Source organism: Cardiocondyla obscurior, linkage group LG02, assembly GCF_019399895.1.
Source record: "Cardiocondyla obscurior isolate alpha-2009 linkage group LG02, Cobs3.1, whole genome shotgun sequence".
Lineage (NCBI taxonomy): Eukaryota > Metazoa > Arthropoda > Insecta > Hymenoptera > Formicidae > Cardiocondyla > Cardiocondyla obscurior.
Window position 1 is genome coordinate 2,061,040 of NC_091865.1, and position 15,824 is coordinate 2,076,863.

The window sequence follows — 15,824 nt, forward strand, 5'->3', positions numbered from 1 at the left end:
AAATACGTATAATGAGATGGACGCGTCGGTTTCCGTGGTGGAAAGATATCTAAAATTAGCCTAAGAGTTAAACGTCGCGTGGTGGAATCGCTTCGGTCCCGAAATGCGAGTCGGAAAAGTCAAGCGCGACCGACTGCGAGTCGGCCAAGCGAGCGAGCTAGAGCCGATCGTCGGAACGACGGCGCTCGAGCGACGTCGGCGTAGCGTGGCGCGTATAATTTGGACCACCCTGTAGCGGAGGAGTGAGGCAGGTTAGTGAATCGACGGGTGTTATCTAAATGCACGGAACGTGCAGACGGCCAGTACGGAACAACATGTTGTCCGAGTCAGCGAAACAGAGACACTTTAAGCAAAGCTGGCGAATCAGCCTCGCGGACGGTACTTAGAGTTGTACTTTCCACACGTATAGACGCGTTACACGGGGGAACCGGCGATTTTCTCCGCGCTGTGTGCAGTGCCGGCGTGTGGTCGTTGACGTTAAGCGTCCATTTTCGTGGAAGGTAAGACGCGCCCGTTATCGTAAAGCGAACGTTTTCCCTCGCCGAAAGTGCGTGCGCGCGGCTTACGTGTGGTGCTCGTATGTAGAGCGTCGTCGACGGCAATGGCAAGTACCGGAGCAACGTGAGCGGCGCGTAAACGCTAATAATTGACTCGACAACTCGAAATCGTTGTTTCCGCGCGAGGATTACCGGGGGCCATCGAGAAGAGAGACGGATTCCGAAGAGGTTCATCCAGCGGATACCGGAGCCGAGCGCGGAGGCGCCGAGAGCTCGACAACGACGGTGAGAATAATCGTGCGATTGCCATTTTTCTTCTCGGTAATTACCGCTTATCGTAATCTCGAACGATACCACCGCGGCGTGAATCCCGTCACGGTGCAGTCCGCTGCATTGTCGCGCGGCGCAGCCGATGCGCGCGTTCTTTCTTGCCTCACCGTTGATATCATTATTCCCCGATATCAGCCGGAGGATTCGGTTCACGACTGATTAGCGCAATTAAGCAACGTCGTTCGCCCAAGTGTGTTGCACCGCGGCGAATTGTGCGCCCGAGTATTCCGAGTCGTGCTTGCCAGTCGCGAACGCGCGTAGTTGCAGCCTGATAAAAAGTGTCCCCAACACACGCGCAATCGAATGTGTTTTATGCGCGGTCCGTGAACTGTACGAACGAGAGCGAGTCGCAGTACGCGGACGATCTCGCGTTCGCGCCGGTAGTTTCCACAAATTCGAGCAACTCGATCCCGAAACCGTACTAACCGTTTTGCGTGATTCACGAGAGCTCGAAAGAAGACGTTGACCTTAATACAAGTGCGAGGAATCGGTAAAACTTGATCTCCTCCTCGATGACCGGCTGCAGAAGTGATAATTTACTTGAAATCGATCGCACGGAGAAGTTTTTCGCTACGACAACGCGAGGTTTGCAGTCAGGCCTTGTATTTGATCTCGCGCGTTAGGAGACAGGAGGTATGTATAACAAATGTATGTATAATAAATCTTCTGCGATGTGTGCGTCAGAGAGGAAGGGGGCCGTAAATACAGTGTGACACGCGAAAAATTCATTAATCGAATTCGCTTACAATGAAACGAATTGTACAAAGCGTGACGCAGAAAAAGAGACAGAGAGAGAAAAAAAAAGAAAGAGAGAGCAGAGATTTAATTAAAAAAAATATTTTTAAGGATTGTTTCATTACGTAAGTCAATTAGGATACGCGACTCTGAGGCTAAAGTGTTTGTTCAGACGTGGTAAAGAAAACCGCAAGTGTGTAATGTCATTAAGAATGTGTGGATAGACATAATGTTGAATGTCTCGGGTATTAATTGCCAAAGGAATATATGCCGCGTATAATATTCGCGCCTTTAAGTACAGAATTTATTAACTCTTATTAGTACTCTATTCTATGTCGTGTAACCGCTTAGTAACGCGCACCGATTGCGAAGTTCGCGTTTCGTGAATCAGCCTGTAGCGATGCGGCGAACGTGGCCATTGCGGCGAACGGCGACGAAAGGGAGAAGGGAATTCGTGGGAGCAAGGGGAAAAGTGCAGGAGACGTCGAAGACAAGGAGAACGAGGCGCGGCCGTATTTTCGGGTGGCCATGGCCCTGCCCTCGGTTTCAAGGCATCGTTTATGTCCCACTCGGTGCACTCCACCACTGTCGCCGGCGTTGCACACGGACGCGCGCGGTATGTGCACGCACACGTATATCGAGCCGCGCTTATATTTGGCCGGAGGGCGAAACGGGTTCGACGTTGATGTTGGTGCATCCAACTCGTCTTTACGTACGTATACGGATACCGGGCCTGTGTGTAAGCGCGCGGGCGCTCCACGCAAACACGCGTCGCGTACGTGCAGAGAGGGTCAGTGGTTCCGGCGGTTTTATTATTCGGCACTACGCAGCGAGTTAACCCAGGTCAGTGTGTGGTAAAAAAAAAAAAAAAAACCATACGTTCGGCGAGACTGCCACACGAGCGTCCGCGCGACGAAGCGGGAAGAAACGCGAGGAGAAAGGAGGGAAGAAGCGAGAGGAACGGCTTAGTGGGAAGAAGAGAGGAAAGAGGGCGACGCAAATGTGCACGGCGTGCTGCACGCACGCACGCACGCACTCACACAGCTCAGGAAATGCATTCGCGATGCGGACGACCGTCGAACAGCTCGCCTGTGTCCGTTGCCAAACCAGGCTGCGCCTGCCTGGCTCGTCGCGGTTCGCTCGCTCTCAAACGCAAGCGAGTTTTGCGCGCGACGTGAATTTTCAATGCCCTCTCCGCCCTTTTCGTCGCGGGGAAAAATATTCTAACCTCGGCTTAAAACTGTAGCGGCCATAATTTATCGCGCGCCGTTGAACCGAAGAATTTTGATAGACAACTATGCCGCGCTCGCGATTTTCTCAGTAATGAAGATTTCTTGACGGGGCACTTGATAATTCGCAAGGCCGTTCGCCTCGCGCCGCTGTCTGAGCTACGCGCAATAATTCACAGTAAGTTTTCAGAAACGGACGTAGTGAGAATTTTTCGAGGAGATTAAAACCCTTAGTGGAAATTAAAACGAAGCTGATTCGTATATTGGATAGTCGGTCGTGTTTGCGCAAAGTGAATTGGCAATTTAGTAAATGCAACCTCCTCCCGACGACGCATCGATGAATACGTTAATGTTTTTTGCGTATGCCTCGCACTTCGGTTTCCTACGCTTAATCTCTCGGTTGCGATTTACGATAATGTTACGAGATCACTTCTCTCTTCGTTTCGCTATTGGGCGTTAATTTTTTTTTTGTATTCGTCGCGTTAACGCGGCGCAACGAAAGGAAAATAAAGTAGCGAAATATTTACTTATATAAATGAAATATGATTGGTATTACGTAAGAAAATCATAATGACATGCAAATTAAATTCTTATTAAGCGAGGCAAAATATGAAGTTAGATCCGGATCCATTTTTGCTTTATGACCTTCAGTAACACGAGCAAACATGTTTTTCTACCAATAGCTGGACATAGTGAATACAAAAAAGAACCTGCTATCAATTTCTTGCAATTATGAACGGTACACTTAACGCGCGTGAGAGAAGACGGGAGGTTCTGGCGAAGCCGCGAAAATTCACGTCGATGAACGGGACCGTTTGTATACCGCGTGTATCTATCTCTTATTTTTTATTTTTTCGTGTTCTACGTCTTGCATTTTTTTTTCTTTTTTTTTTCTCTCAAATTACTCGGATAGTTCTACTATTCTGGCGAAAGTATCGTTTTAGTTCAACGCCCGGTGCAGTAAAATACTTGCACTTGGGAAAGCGATGGAAGAAAATCGAGGCGATCCAGAAACGATTCTAGTAGTTCGTACGCCGCTTGCATCGCGTTCTCGCGTCGGAATCGACCGCGCTTGCCTCTTCGCATTCAAATCGTCCCAGGGATCGTGGGACCGCGGGCGGCGCACGGGAACCATCGAAACCGAGCTGCGATTTGCAAGGAATGTCAGTCCTAGAAGTTCGTAGCGCCCGAAAGAGCCAGCGCGAAGAGAAGCGCGGTGAAACACCGTCGAGCAAAATCGTACCGGAAGGAAAGGTTTTTTTTCACCGCAAAATGGAATATCGCCAACTCGAAAGCACTGATGAAACTTTATTTCGCGCTCGTTTGATGATGTGCTCAGTTAACAAATTGTTTGCGACGAGAAGAATTTGACTATTGAGTTTACGCTTTTTTCGAACCACGAAGAAAACTTTACTAAAAAACCGAACGTAATTTAATATACGTTACAATATCAACAATGAAGAAAAAATATATCCTCGCAAAAAATATTATAAAAAAAATTTCGATCTTTCTATTTGTCTATTAATAAACATCGATCATATTTCTTTACATTCCGTTTTGAAGTAGCTTGTGAGTTCCGCGACTACGACTGAAAATTAAATAAAATCTAGAGTTTCGAATAATATATTTATATGCAATATCCGATGTAAGAAAAAACATCTTAACGGAGACAAAGTAGAATTACAAATAAGTAACAATAAGAAGTAATCAAAGAAATTATTCACCCGAAAATACTTATTTCATACAAATGCTTTGAAATTGAATTAAAATAATAAAGCAATCAATACTTTAAACAACAATTACAGTATCCAGTGCTTCGTTTGCATTCTAAGATGATGTTCGCTTCAGAGAACTTTTAGGATCAAATATGACGGTTCGCAGCACAGAGAAGATGTATGAATTTTATTAAAGCGAATTTGCGACGTTTTCGACGTAAATCTCCGGATGAATCTATACAAGAACATTTGTCTTCATCGCTCACAAACCGAGTTTGTGTATTTGCACTTCGTTCTAAATTAAACTTGCTTCTCATAAAATTAATCAAACGTATAAGTGTATCCAGGTATGAAATCGAATACAAATATCTCAGATGCGTAAAGGTATATCTTTAACCGAATTCGCTAATCATATTGACCTATTGAACTATCCAATATGACTATACACGAATCGATCTTGCAGTTTGTCAAATCCATTCAACTTTTAACTAAGCTTGACAGTGTAAACTGTCCGATTTTATTTGCAGAAGATGTAAATTGATTATAATCTAAAGTCTAAATTACAGAGACATATATTCGAAGAAAGCGAATACTGACGAATGAATACTAATAAAACGTCAATTTCTCACACCGGCACGCTAAATGAAATAATATAACAAAGCGAGATAACAGACCGAGTCCGAGTCGCATATCGAAAACCGCGATACAATCGCATGCGATTCACATTTTATTACGTATCATGATGCCACTCAGAATCGATTTCCTTTTGTGCATTTCGTTAATGACGAACCCAAGAACGACGTTAGCATTTTTATTACGTTACCTAACACTTTGATCCGCGATCCTTTTTCAAACTCGTCATGCGAAAATTTAACCCTTAATTGACGCGGTAGGGTACGACTGGTGTAACGGGGTCATTCGGCTTTATCTACTCCGCCATGCGATTATTATTTTAGTCGATTGCGATATTTCGCGAAGTTTCAAAAAAAAACAAAGGCGACAGGAGGGGACTATAAATATCATGTCTGGTAAAATGATGATGTTTCGCATGAGTTCGCTCGTACGCGAATGCGTTCATTTCGGTAGCGCGACAAGACCTGTATACTCTCGCACCGTAGCCAACGACGGCGATATAAATACCGTTACTACTTGTTGCACCGTTCCCAGAAACTGGGAGCAACTCGTGGCACGTACCCTCTACAGCCGCCACCGTAGAGCAAGTCTCTCCCTCCCTCCCCCTCTTTCCTCCTCCCCCCCGGTTCGGTCTCTCCAGAACATCGATCGGCGAATTTGACCTAATATTTTTCGACGTCCCGCGGAACCGCGAACTGTTAAAGCCCCGCGTTTAGTTTGCAGAAATGTGAATATGGATTTATGGAAATGCGGAGCGATAATGTATGCAACAACTGTTTGATCCCTCGTAGCATGTAAGCGTTTTAAATTAATCGATTAAAACGGAGAGATCATATGACAAGCGATAATATTTCTTTGCACGTCGAGCGACTTCGTGCGAGCGACATTTTCTTGCTAAGTAGAGAGAACTATCTGTTCTGCATACCAAAGTTCGAATGCAAACAAACGGTCATAATCGCGTGCGATACTTAAGAAGAATTAAAGTAAAATTTAAATGCTATTATTAATAGTACAATCGTACTGCGACACAGTTTATTAATAAGTCTTGCTTCTAGCAGGTAAGAAAAAAAAGAAAAAACAAAAAAAAATATTAGCGCTCACCGGAGCGAACTGAAAAATGCGTTACGTAGAAGGGCAAAGAATATTGAAACGCGTGAAGAGTGACATGCTGAAATGACGCACAGAAAAGCGTCATAATGTACGTGCAGGCTGACAACTCGGTAATATCGATCAAATGCGACCGCGTTACCGGCACCCACATGTTTCGCACGCGAATAGAAGACCCGGCATTGTTGTTATAATCCAATAGCGCCAAATGGCAGTTACGGGCAGACTACTAACCTCGATTCGTTGAAACTACAGCTGGTGACTTCGTTTTACTTTTACTCCTTTTTTTTTTTTTTTTTTTTTTCGGAAATCGAGCACATTGTTACGTTGTTCGGGCGTGGCGTAGGCTACGCCCACATGGACAAAAATGTCGACGGTTTCCGGTAATGTCGTAGATAATGTAACCGCACGCGGTCGCGCAACCGCTCCGGGGTAACAAACAAATGTAATATCCCGGCGTGGGAAGGCAAGTTTCGCGCACGATATCGTAAATACGCGATATCGTAAATTATTTTTCATGCCGAGAAATAATAAGTGATCGCACACGAATTCGGAACTCTGCTTCGCTCGCGCGTACGTCGATAGAGGGGGAAGGGATAAAAAAAAACGTAGGCAAATATTTCCAGGAAGACGTTAAAATTACTATCGATCATGGGCGTTATGTCATTAGCTCGCGCGCGAGATCGAGATCCGCTCGTAGTCGGGACCTGTCGCGGATCGCTCGCAGATAATGCTGACGGGGGACACTGGCGGCACACGTGTCTCGCGTGCACGAATATTATATATTTTTGCTGTTTATCTCAATGCAATGCGATAACAATTTTTTTTTTTTTTTATATACATAATTATACATATAATTTTGAAATATCACCTTTCCAGCGAAGTTAATCTTCCGGCTGGAAAGGGGGGGAAGGAGAGAACGGCAAATGAGCTATTAAACCTGATCTAAAAGCGAGGTCCAGAATTGTAGGGAGCGAAATCATTAAGTATGTAATTATTTTTCACGCCGAGAAATAATAAATAATTGCGTACGAATTCGGAACTTTGCTTCACTAGCGCGTCGTCGTTCTCCTCTCCGCGTGGCATTGTCGTATCGCCTCGATCGCGCGTTATCACATCGCCTCGATCGCGCGTTATCACATCGCCTCGTTCGCACACATCGTTGCATCGCCTAACCGCGCGTTGTCACCTCGTCTCGCTCGCACGTTGTTCAATCCGTGATTCGAGTGAGCAGAGCTTAATCTCTTAGCGTGCGCCCGTTTCTAACCGCGTGCTATCATTTGCCCCCCGTTGCTTAAATTTTTTAAAATTTATATCTCGGGTAATAACGCAATTATTACAAAATGGTATGAAAGTTTTATTTGTCTCCTAAAGATCTACTTAGCCTGAAAGTTTGTCGCGTTTGGGACACTCTGTACGTATACCTGAAGACCATTTCACGTTACGAACAGCACGCTGGACTCGACAACCGCGAAAACAGATGTAGATTCGACAAAGATTTATGATACTCCAAGACGCTCGATGAAATGTGTAAAGCATGAGAAAAAAAAAAGAAAGAAAAAAAGAAAAAATTCGATTCTGACGAGACGTGTTTTTTGATCGGTTGCGAGAGCTATACGAGGTATCCAGAATCCTTTGTGCAACGAACGAATACATACGCGAAAAGTCATTCTCCCTATACACGCGTGAAATTCATACACACGTGTACGCATGCACGCCGCTTCGTACGTACGAATCCAATCCTCAAAACTAGCCGCGTGCTAATCGATGCGTTACTGCGTATATGTGTTGCATTAGAAGGTTTCGTACGAGTGCTTGTGCACAGTCGCGCGTTCGGTTACGTATAGCGCATATGTACCGAGCGTATGTGGTACGTATATACGCGTCCGTGGGTGTACGAGTAAATATAGTGTGCGACTATGGGTGCTCTCTGCGTTGACCCGCTGATATCTATATAGACGTACACGTAGGAGGCGCGCATGGATGCGCGCAAATGGCCCGGCGGTCTGCATGTGCATGTGTTATGTGCTCGCGAATGTATGTGTGCATGTGCTGCTGCCGGCTGCGCTGACTTGTACCCAGGGTGGGACGAAGGGAGAGAAAGAGAGAAAGAAAGAGAGAGAGCGAGAGAGGGCGGAGAGGAGGAGAAACGGCGAAACGCGATGTGGAACACACTCGCTCTCGATGGGTCACTCTCACTCTCTCGACCGAGAGGGAAATTCGGCAGCTGTTTTAAACCCGGCTAACTGGCGAAACTTTACCACCGAGAGAGCCGCCTCTACCCGCGCTACCCTCCTATCTTTTCGTGCTCCGGTCCCGTGTCCCTCCCTTATTACTTTCCCCCTGCCCTTCCGTGGGCACTTTCGTCGGGCTCTCCTCGTCACTCCCGTCACCCGAACGCTGCATCACGCGACGCAGTAGTATTCACGGATACGGAATCGATTTTTGCAGTGGTGATTTCACTGCACGCGGCCAGCTCACGGTCGAGCCGCTCTAAAATTCACGCACCCGCGAAATGTGATTAGAAAAGAAAAAAAAAAAGAAAATATATTAACGCCGCTTTGAAGAACTTGTTGCTACGTTATCCTCTTGTAAATTTTTTTTACACATTACAACGAATGTACGCATTCCGCGTAATACTTTTAAAAAATAATACAACTTCGCTCTTTTCCTAATTAAAAATCTCAAAACATGACTTTCAACTATATTACATTTTTAAAGATACAGAAAAATTAATACTCTCTGCTTTGACAAAATCTACGCGTATATAAAATTTAAATGAGCTGCTTCGACATTGTTCTCTCTCAAGGTTCCTGCATTATTAAGACTCTAGGTAAACCCTTAATTTAAAAATTAAAAAAGAAATTGATACCCCCGCGGTATTTTGCCCGCCTGAAAGTTATTAATAAACTGCGAGAAGAGGAACGCGCCGATATTAATCTGTACAGTCTAAAAGGAAATTGGAGCTCGAGACGCGCGTCGTAATTTCGATCGCCGGAGTAAGATGGTGAAGGCAGACCGTGCCGTCCATTTTACGACGCGGTGCAAATTCGGCGAAGACCTTCGCCGGAGCCATGGCGCGATTGGTCCGACTGACCCACTGGCACTGACCTTGGGCCCACCCGGCCTGCAAAAGCCGACCGGCTGGCCGACTGCGGCGCAGGGTCATGTGTCCCTCGTGCAGATTCGACAGCCGGTCGGACCCGGTCCGAATATCCTCGAGGAAGCGAGAGCGAGACGGAAGATACGAACTGCGACGTAACCGCAACCGAGGCCTCACGGCCGGGCATGCATCGCCCAGCTCTTTGTGATGCCGAGCGAAGCGGATTCGTCCCGGCGAAAAAGTAGGGTATAATTCGTCGTCGTGCAAGCGTGAGAGAAGCGGAGAGGAACAGAACGAGAAAAATGAGCGCGCTGAAAGGAAGGAGCGAAAAATTTCGTTTTGGCGTTATTAATTTTTTACGGATAACGCACGGCGGAATACGATAAATTGCAAAAAGTCGGATTAGCGTGGCTGTTATTATCGTTTCTTTGCCGAGATTTATATTCGCTTTTGCGGACTGTTAATTTTTCACGTTACTTTACATATTTCAAGTACGTTAAACTTTTTTTTTTTCCTCTTTTATTTTTTTTCTTTTTAACCGTATACCCCGTGCACGTGCTCCGAAAATCTTTTGTCGGTTTTCGTTTCATTGTCATCGTAAAAAAATGAAGTAGCTTTTAAAATATTACAAATAATACGTATAAAAGTTAAGCGCGATTTTACGATTTTTATCTGCTGTAGAAGTTTATTTTATTTTCTCTAAATTGATGAATAATTCAAATATATAAATCAGTTTGCTTTTCTCTATCTCTGTCATTTTTGCGACAAATTTTATTTAAATGTACTCTCCGAATTTAATAGATTTAATTTTTGGACTTTTGTCGCGTTCCTTTGATAAGAGTTCTGTTCTTACTTTCAATTTGCGACGAGCAGCATAATCATTTCCTATTGAAGCCTATGTCTACTGAGCGCCGCCATCGCATACGATCGTTCTCCTTTCTCCTTTTTTTTAACTCGCGCCAAATAAATAATTCATGCTTCTTTTCGCGCAATAACGTTTACCTCGTGGCCTTGTCGCGCTCCTTGATCCCGCGGTGACGAGACAACTGCTGCCGCGATCTCTTACCGGTTATTGTTCGAGGGCGCGAAATTCGCTGCGAAGGTGCACCGAGGGTCGAGAGAATCGTCAACGAAAAACGAAAAAAAAAAGAAAAAAAAAAGTAATGTCGGGAGAGAGAAGGACGAGGTGTCCAATTTTGGATTTCGGACGGGCGAGGCCGCCTCGATTACGCTTTATTCTCGCGCGTTTATGCGCCGCTTATGTTTGCGAATAAAAGAGAAACGTTCTACTTTTTATTCGTTGCAACACGAATCTCATTTAAATAATCTCCGTACTCTTAATCCCTAACAAAGACACACGTACACGTGTTACGAGTAAATCTCTCGTGCAAATGCAAAGAAACGCGCAGTGTTAAGTCAATAAATTTATTATTCACACACGCATACGCGCGCATAATAGTTACAAAATAAATGAGTGTAGAGGAAAAACCTAGTGCGTAGCAATGAAGAATACAAAAATATATAACAAAAAAAAAGGAAAAAAAAAAAACGAGACTTCCGTCGAAAGAGTCGCGCGGAACTGCGGATCCTTCCGTTGCCCGACGCTGCTACCAAACAAAGAACGCCCGATTCCGCTCTCGAGGCAGATATAATGGCGCAATAAACGGGAAGGAGAAAAAATATTAAAAGAAAAAAAAAAAAGTAAAGGAGAGGCGCGTCGCTGCGAGGCGCCGCAGCTGTCCGGGGGAAACGTCGAATCGGGCGCGCCGAAAAGCGAAAAAGATCCCGTCCGTTCTCTCGGCCGATGCGGACCGGATGCCGCTCGGCTCGTACGCAACGCGGCTAAAACGCTCACGGAGATTTCGTATGCCTGGCTCCGCCTCCTACTCCTATCCGATCCATTCTAAACAAATGATTCATTCTCCAAAATGGCCGACTGAATTTAGACGTCACGTGGCACATCGCGGCTCACGCAAACTGGCGCGTGCATGGAACCGGCGTTACACACGCTCGCCGCGGCCGCAACTACACGCACGCTGTCGTCACGCCGAGCCGGGCCGGCCCGGGCCGGAGCAAAGAGCACAGGCTGCACGTTGCACCGAAGAATTTCGCGCGCACGAAAACGTCGGGGCACTTGCAGCTGCGACCGACGCCGCTCGCCGAAGGCGCGAATTTCCTGCTGAGGAGACAAAACGTCCCTTTTCCTTTATATCGTTTTCTTTTCTTTTATTTTTTTTTTTTTTATCTTTTCTTTCTCTTTGAGTAACTTCCGCGTACGGAGGCCCGATGCGTCCGTCAATCAACGACGGGTCATTTCATTTGCGTGCGAGTATTATTCAACAAGTTGCAATAGTCGGAAAAGTAGGAAGAGAGAAATCGAGACGCGATAGGTCTAATATATTAAATTGCCGCACAAGCATGACCGAGCTGATAACGGAATCGTCTGTTCTAATCATCGCGAGATAGATGCGTTACATAATACCCTCGTGCCGATGAGAGAGAGACCGGCGCGCTACACTTGATTTATTCGTCGCCTGTGTAATTACATTCGCGAAATTGCTCGTCGGCGGAGGCTGGGCTGAAACAAAGGGACGCGGAAACGGGCTTCGCGTTCGCGCGCGGGTCCGCGTGCTCGAATTCGAAATAGCGGATTTGTGCCGGTGCGGGGCCATCGTCTAAGGTCTAATCGCATTCTTGTTGCATTATGCGCGCGAGAGAGGCGAGGGAGCGAGGCAGACGACGCCGCGGTGCACGCTCGTCGTGATTCCTTCTCTGCCGAACGGCGTCGAACGGCGCAAACGTAACTACGCCGGCAGCGATTCTTCGCGTCCGCCACGGCGATCAGCGGTGAATTGACGAGACGGGACGGTAGGCGGACATTTTTCGGTTACGTGGCACAGGCATTGGCTCACAAAGAGAAAGGCTCTAGAGCGGTTTGACTGGCTGCACATAACGGCTAAGCGCTGCTTAGAAGGCCGGCGGAAAATTTAATGTCAAGTATACATGGAATCGGATTTACGGCATAATGCGGCGACGTTGATCGACTCTCCCTCTCTACTCCCAGGCGTCTCGTCGCTCCCTCCCCTCGTCCCTCTTGTTTTATGCACTCACGCTTGCAACACGTGTAACATGCGTACATGCTTCGCGAAAAGTAAAACAGCGCTTTGAATTTCAATTAAGAGAGAGAGAGAGAGAGGGAGAGAAAAAAAAAACCCTTTCAGCACGAAGTACTAAACTTCAGATTCGTAAATTTTCAAGAGAAATACTTCATTTTTTACGAACGACGCGGTATTCGTCTACTCGAAGAATACTGAAATACAACTTGAAAGCGAAACGAAAAACTACAAGTATGTCGAGTAATTAAAAGAATATCTAATTGCGAATGGATAAAGATTAAATGAGGAATTAAAATAAAAAATAAAAAACCCAGAAAAGAAATATTCTCAAGACCGGTGCTTGAAGCACTGATTAGGGAACAAAATATTAAAGCGAATTGTAAAAATGTATAAAAATGTAAATATTTAAAATGGAAAAAAAATAAAATCTGTTTTACGGTCAGTGGTTTTCGTATAATTTTTCATTTATGCAAGAGATCATCAGGCGCGCGCTTCACGCTCGTCGTTAAGTTCGGACACAAGTTCGGACAAGTAAATAATATTAATTCTTTTAAGTTACTCACTTTTAAGTAATCCACGGCTGGCGGATGGCGTTCGACATCCTTCCTTCCTTCCTTCCTTCCTTCCTTCCTTCTGTGGCAGTATCCTTAATTATCCTGTCGTGTTGTAGCACTTCACTTTCCTCGTCACTGTAATACACTGCTCTGCTTTTTTATAATCACTTTCACAAATCAATGACGCTCACTCGAGAGACGAACGGACGAAGAACGACGATGGATTACCGCGGCGATTTTTTACGGATTAATTAAGAAAATTAGGAAGCGCGACGGACGATCGTCTGTTGTATTAATTTGCACTTCCAATATTCGTGGCGTTGCTTGTTTACTTCCGCCGCGCCGGGTCTTCTCCCTCGAGTCGTCCTTGATTCTCGGCACGAAAGACTGTCCACGATGTAAGGCGAAGTCCAAGAGTCGTTCCATTCTTGTCGCCAGGACGAACGATACCGAGAGCTTGCATCACCCGGCGAACAAGACGAGCCGCATTACGACGAACGCCACGTTCCGGACGAAATGTTCCACGCGCACTTTGTCTTCCTGAAGTTCTTGAAGTTCCTCGAAGTTCCTTCAAAAGTCCACTGGCTGGTAACGGGATGAGAATCTCTGGGCAGCGACAAAGAAAACAGACGAGGCGCGATACTCGCACTCATACAGTGACAGTCGTCGGAGCCGGCCGAAGGAAATTTTAATGGAAGCCGGAAGTCGAAAATGCCCGAATAATACGCGACGAAATTCACGTCGTGGCGCTTCGCGCGCGCTCTGAGGCCCGCTCATAACCTTGTCGTTCCGAAGCACTTTTTTCAGAGCACGAAACTGAGCATTGAACGACGAGTGGAATGTCAGAGGAGTATGAAAAATGATCGTCCGTACCCGAGTCGACATCGTCGACACTAATTCGTACGCGGGAACTTCCTATCCGCGGTCGAAAATACGCGTAATTGCGGAGCGATTACCGACGCGTCCGCACACCCGAGGCTCCGCAATAGACTGACCGTTAGAGATTTCGGCAGTTAGAGAGAAAGAGAGGACCGCGTAAAAAAGAGCGAGACAGCAATAGGTCCAGCGTCACTGCGCGCGGTGTCCTTCTCGCACCCGTGTGTTGCGAAGAGCTTTTCCGATGCACGAAACAGAGTACAGAACGACGATTGGAATGACAAAAGAGTACGGAAGATGATCGCCCGTACCCGAATCGACGACGTCGACACTAATTCGTACGCGAGAACTTCCTAGCCGCGATCAAAAATACGTGTAATTGCAGAGCGATTTCCGACACGTCCGCACACCCGAGGCTCCGCAATAGACTGACTTAGAGATTTCGGCAGTTAGAGAGACAGAGAGGACAAGGTTAAAAGAGTGAGACAACAATACAGTCAACTGCGCGGTGTCCTTTTCGCACCCGTGTGTTGCGAAGAGCTTTTCCGATGCACGAAATCAAGTACAGAACGATGCTTAGAATAACATATGAGTATGGAGGATGATCGCCCGTACCCAAGTCGACGACGTCGACATTAATTCGTACGCGAGAACTTCCTAGCCGCGATCAAAAATACGTGTAATTGCAGAGCGATTTCCGACACGTCCGCACACCCGAGGCTCCGCAATAGACTGACTTAGAGATTTCGGCAGTTAGAGAGACAGAGAGGACAAGGTTAAAAGAGTGAGACAACAATACAGTCAACTGCGCGGTGTCCTTTTCGCACCCGTGTGTTGCGAAGAGCTTTTCCGATGCACGAAATCAAGTACAGAACGATGCTTAGAATAACATATGAGTATGGAGGATGATCGCCCGTACCCAAGTCGACGACGTCGACATTAATTCGTACGCGAGAACTTCCTAGCCGCGATCAAAAATACGTGTAATTGCAGAGCGATTTCCGACACGTCCGCACACCCGAGGCTCCGCAATAGACTGACTTAGAGATTTCGGCAGTTAGAGAGACAGAGAGGACAAGGTTAAAAGAGTGAGACAACAATACAGTCAACTGCGCGGTGTCCTTTTCGCACCCGTGTGTTGCGAAGAGCTTTTCCGATGCACGAAATCAAGTACAGAACGATGCTTAGAATAACATATGAGTATGGAGGATGATCGCCCGTACCCAAGTCGACGACGTCGACATTAATTCGTACGCGAGAACTTTCTAGCCGCGGTCGAAAATATGCGTAATTGCGGAGCGATCACCGACACGTCCGCACGCCCGAGACTCCGCAATAGACTAACCCTTAGAGAATTCGGCAGTTAGAGAGACAGAGAGGACAAGGTTAAAAGAGTGAGACAACAATAGAGCCTACCGTCAACTACGCGGTGTCCTCGCATCCGTGTGTTGCGAAGAGCTTTTCCGATGCACGAAATCGAGTACAAAACGATGCTTAGAATAACATATGAGTACGGAGGATGATCGCCCGTACTCGAGTCGACGACGTCGACGCTTATACGTATGCGAGGCCTTCTTTTCCGCGGTCAAAAATACGCGTAACCGCGGAGCAATTATCGACGAGTCTTCGCGCCCGAGCTGCCGCAATTAGACTAAAATAGCTCTTAGATTTCGGCCGTTGGAGAAAAAGAGACGACCGCGTAAGAAAGTGAGACGGCAAATTAACGTTAAAGCTTCTAATAATATCATCATGTCACGTTCCGATCTGCAGCAGCGCTTGCTCGTCTGAAACCGTCGATTGAACGAATGAAGGACGACCAGCCGAAAGACGCGATCAAGAATCGCATAAATTAAATCAATAACTATGAACTTTAATCTATTGTTTTCTCGATTCTTAAATTCTCGTATGAAGTTACTAAAAAGTCGCGCT

At 46.2% G+C, this 15,824-nt stretch overlaps 1 protein-coding gene across 1 annotated transcript in view; it reads left to right on the forward strand.

Annotated features, from left to right (window-relative positions):
• Nucleotides 1-241: 241 nt before the first annotated feature.
• Nucleotides 242-15,824, forward strand: part of Eip93f (Ecdysone-induced protein 93F) — a 149,725-nt gene continuing 134,142 nt past the window's right edge. The window contains exon 1 of the mRNA XM_070674716.1: nucleotides 242-1,460. The gene's annotated coding sequence lies outside the window, so the exon portion shown is untranslated. The remainder of the gene's footprint in view (nucleotides 1,461-15,824) is intronic.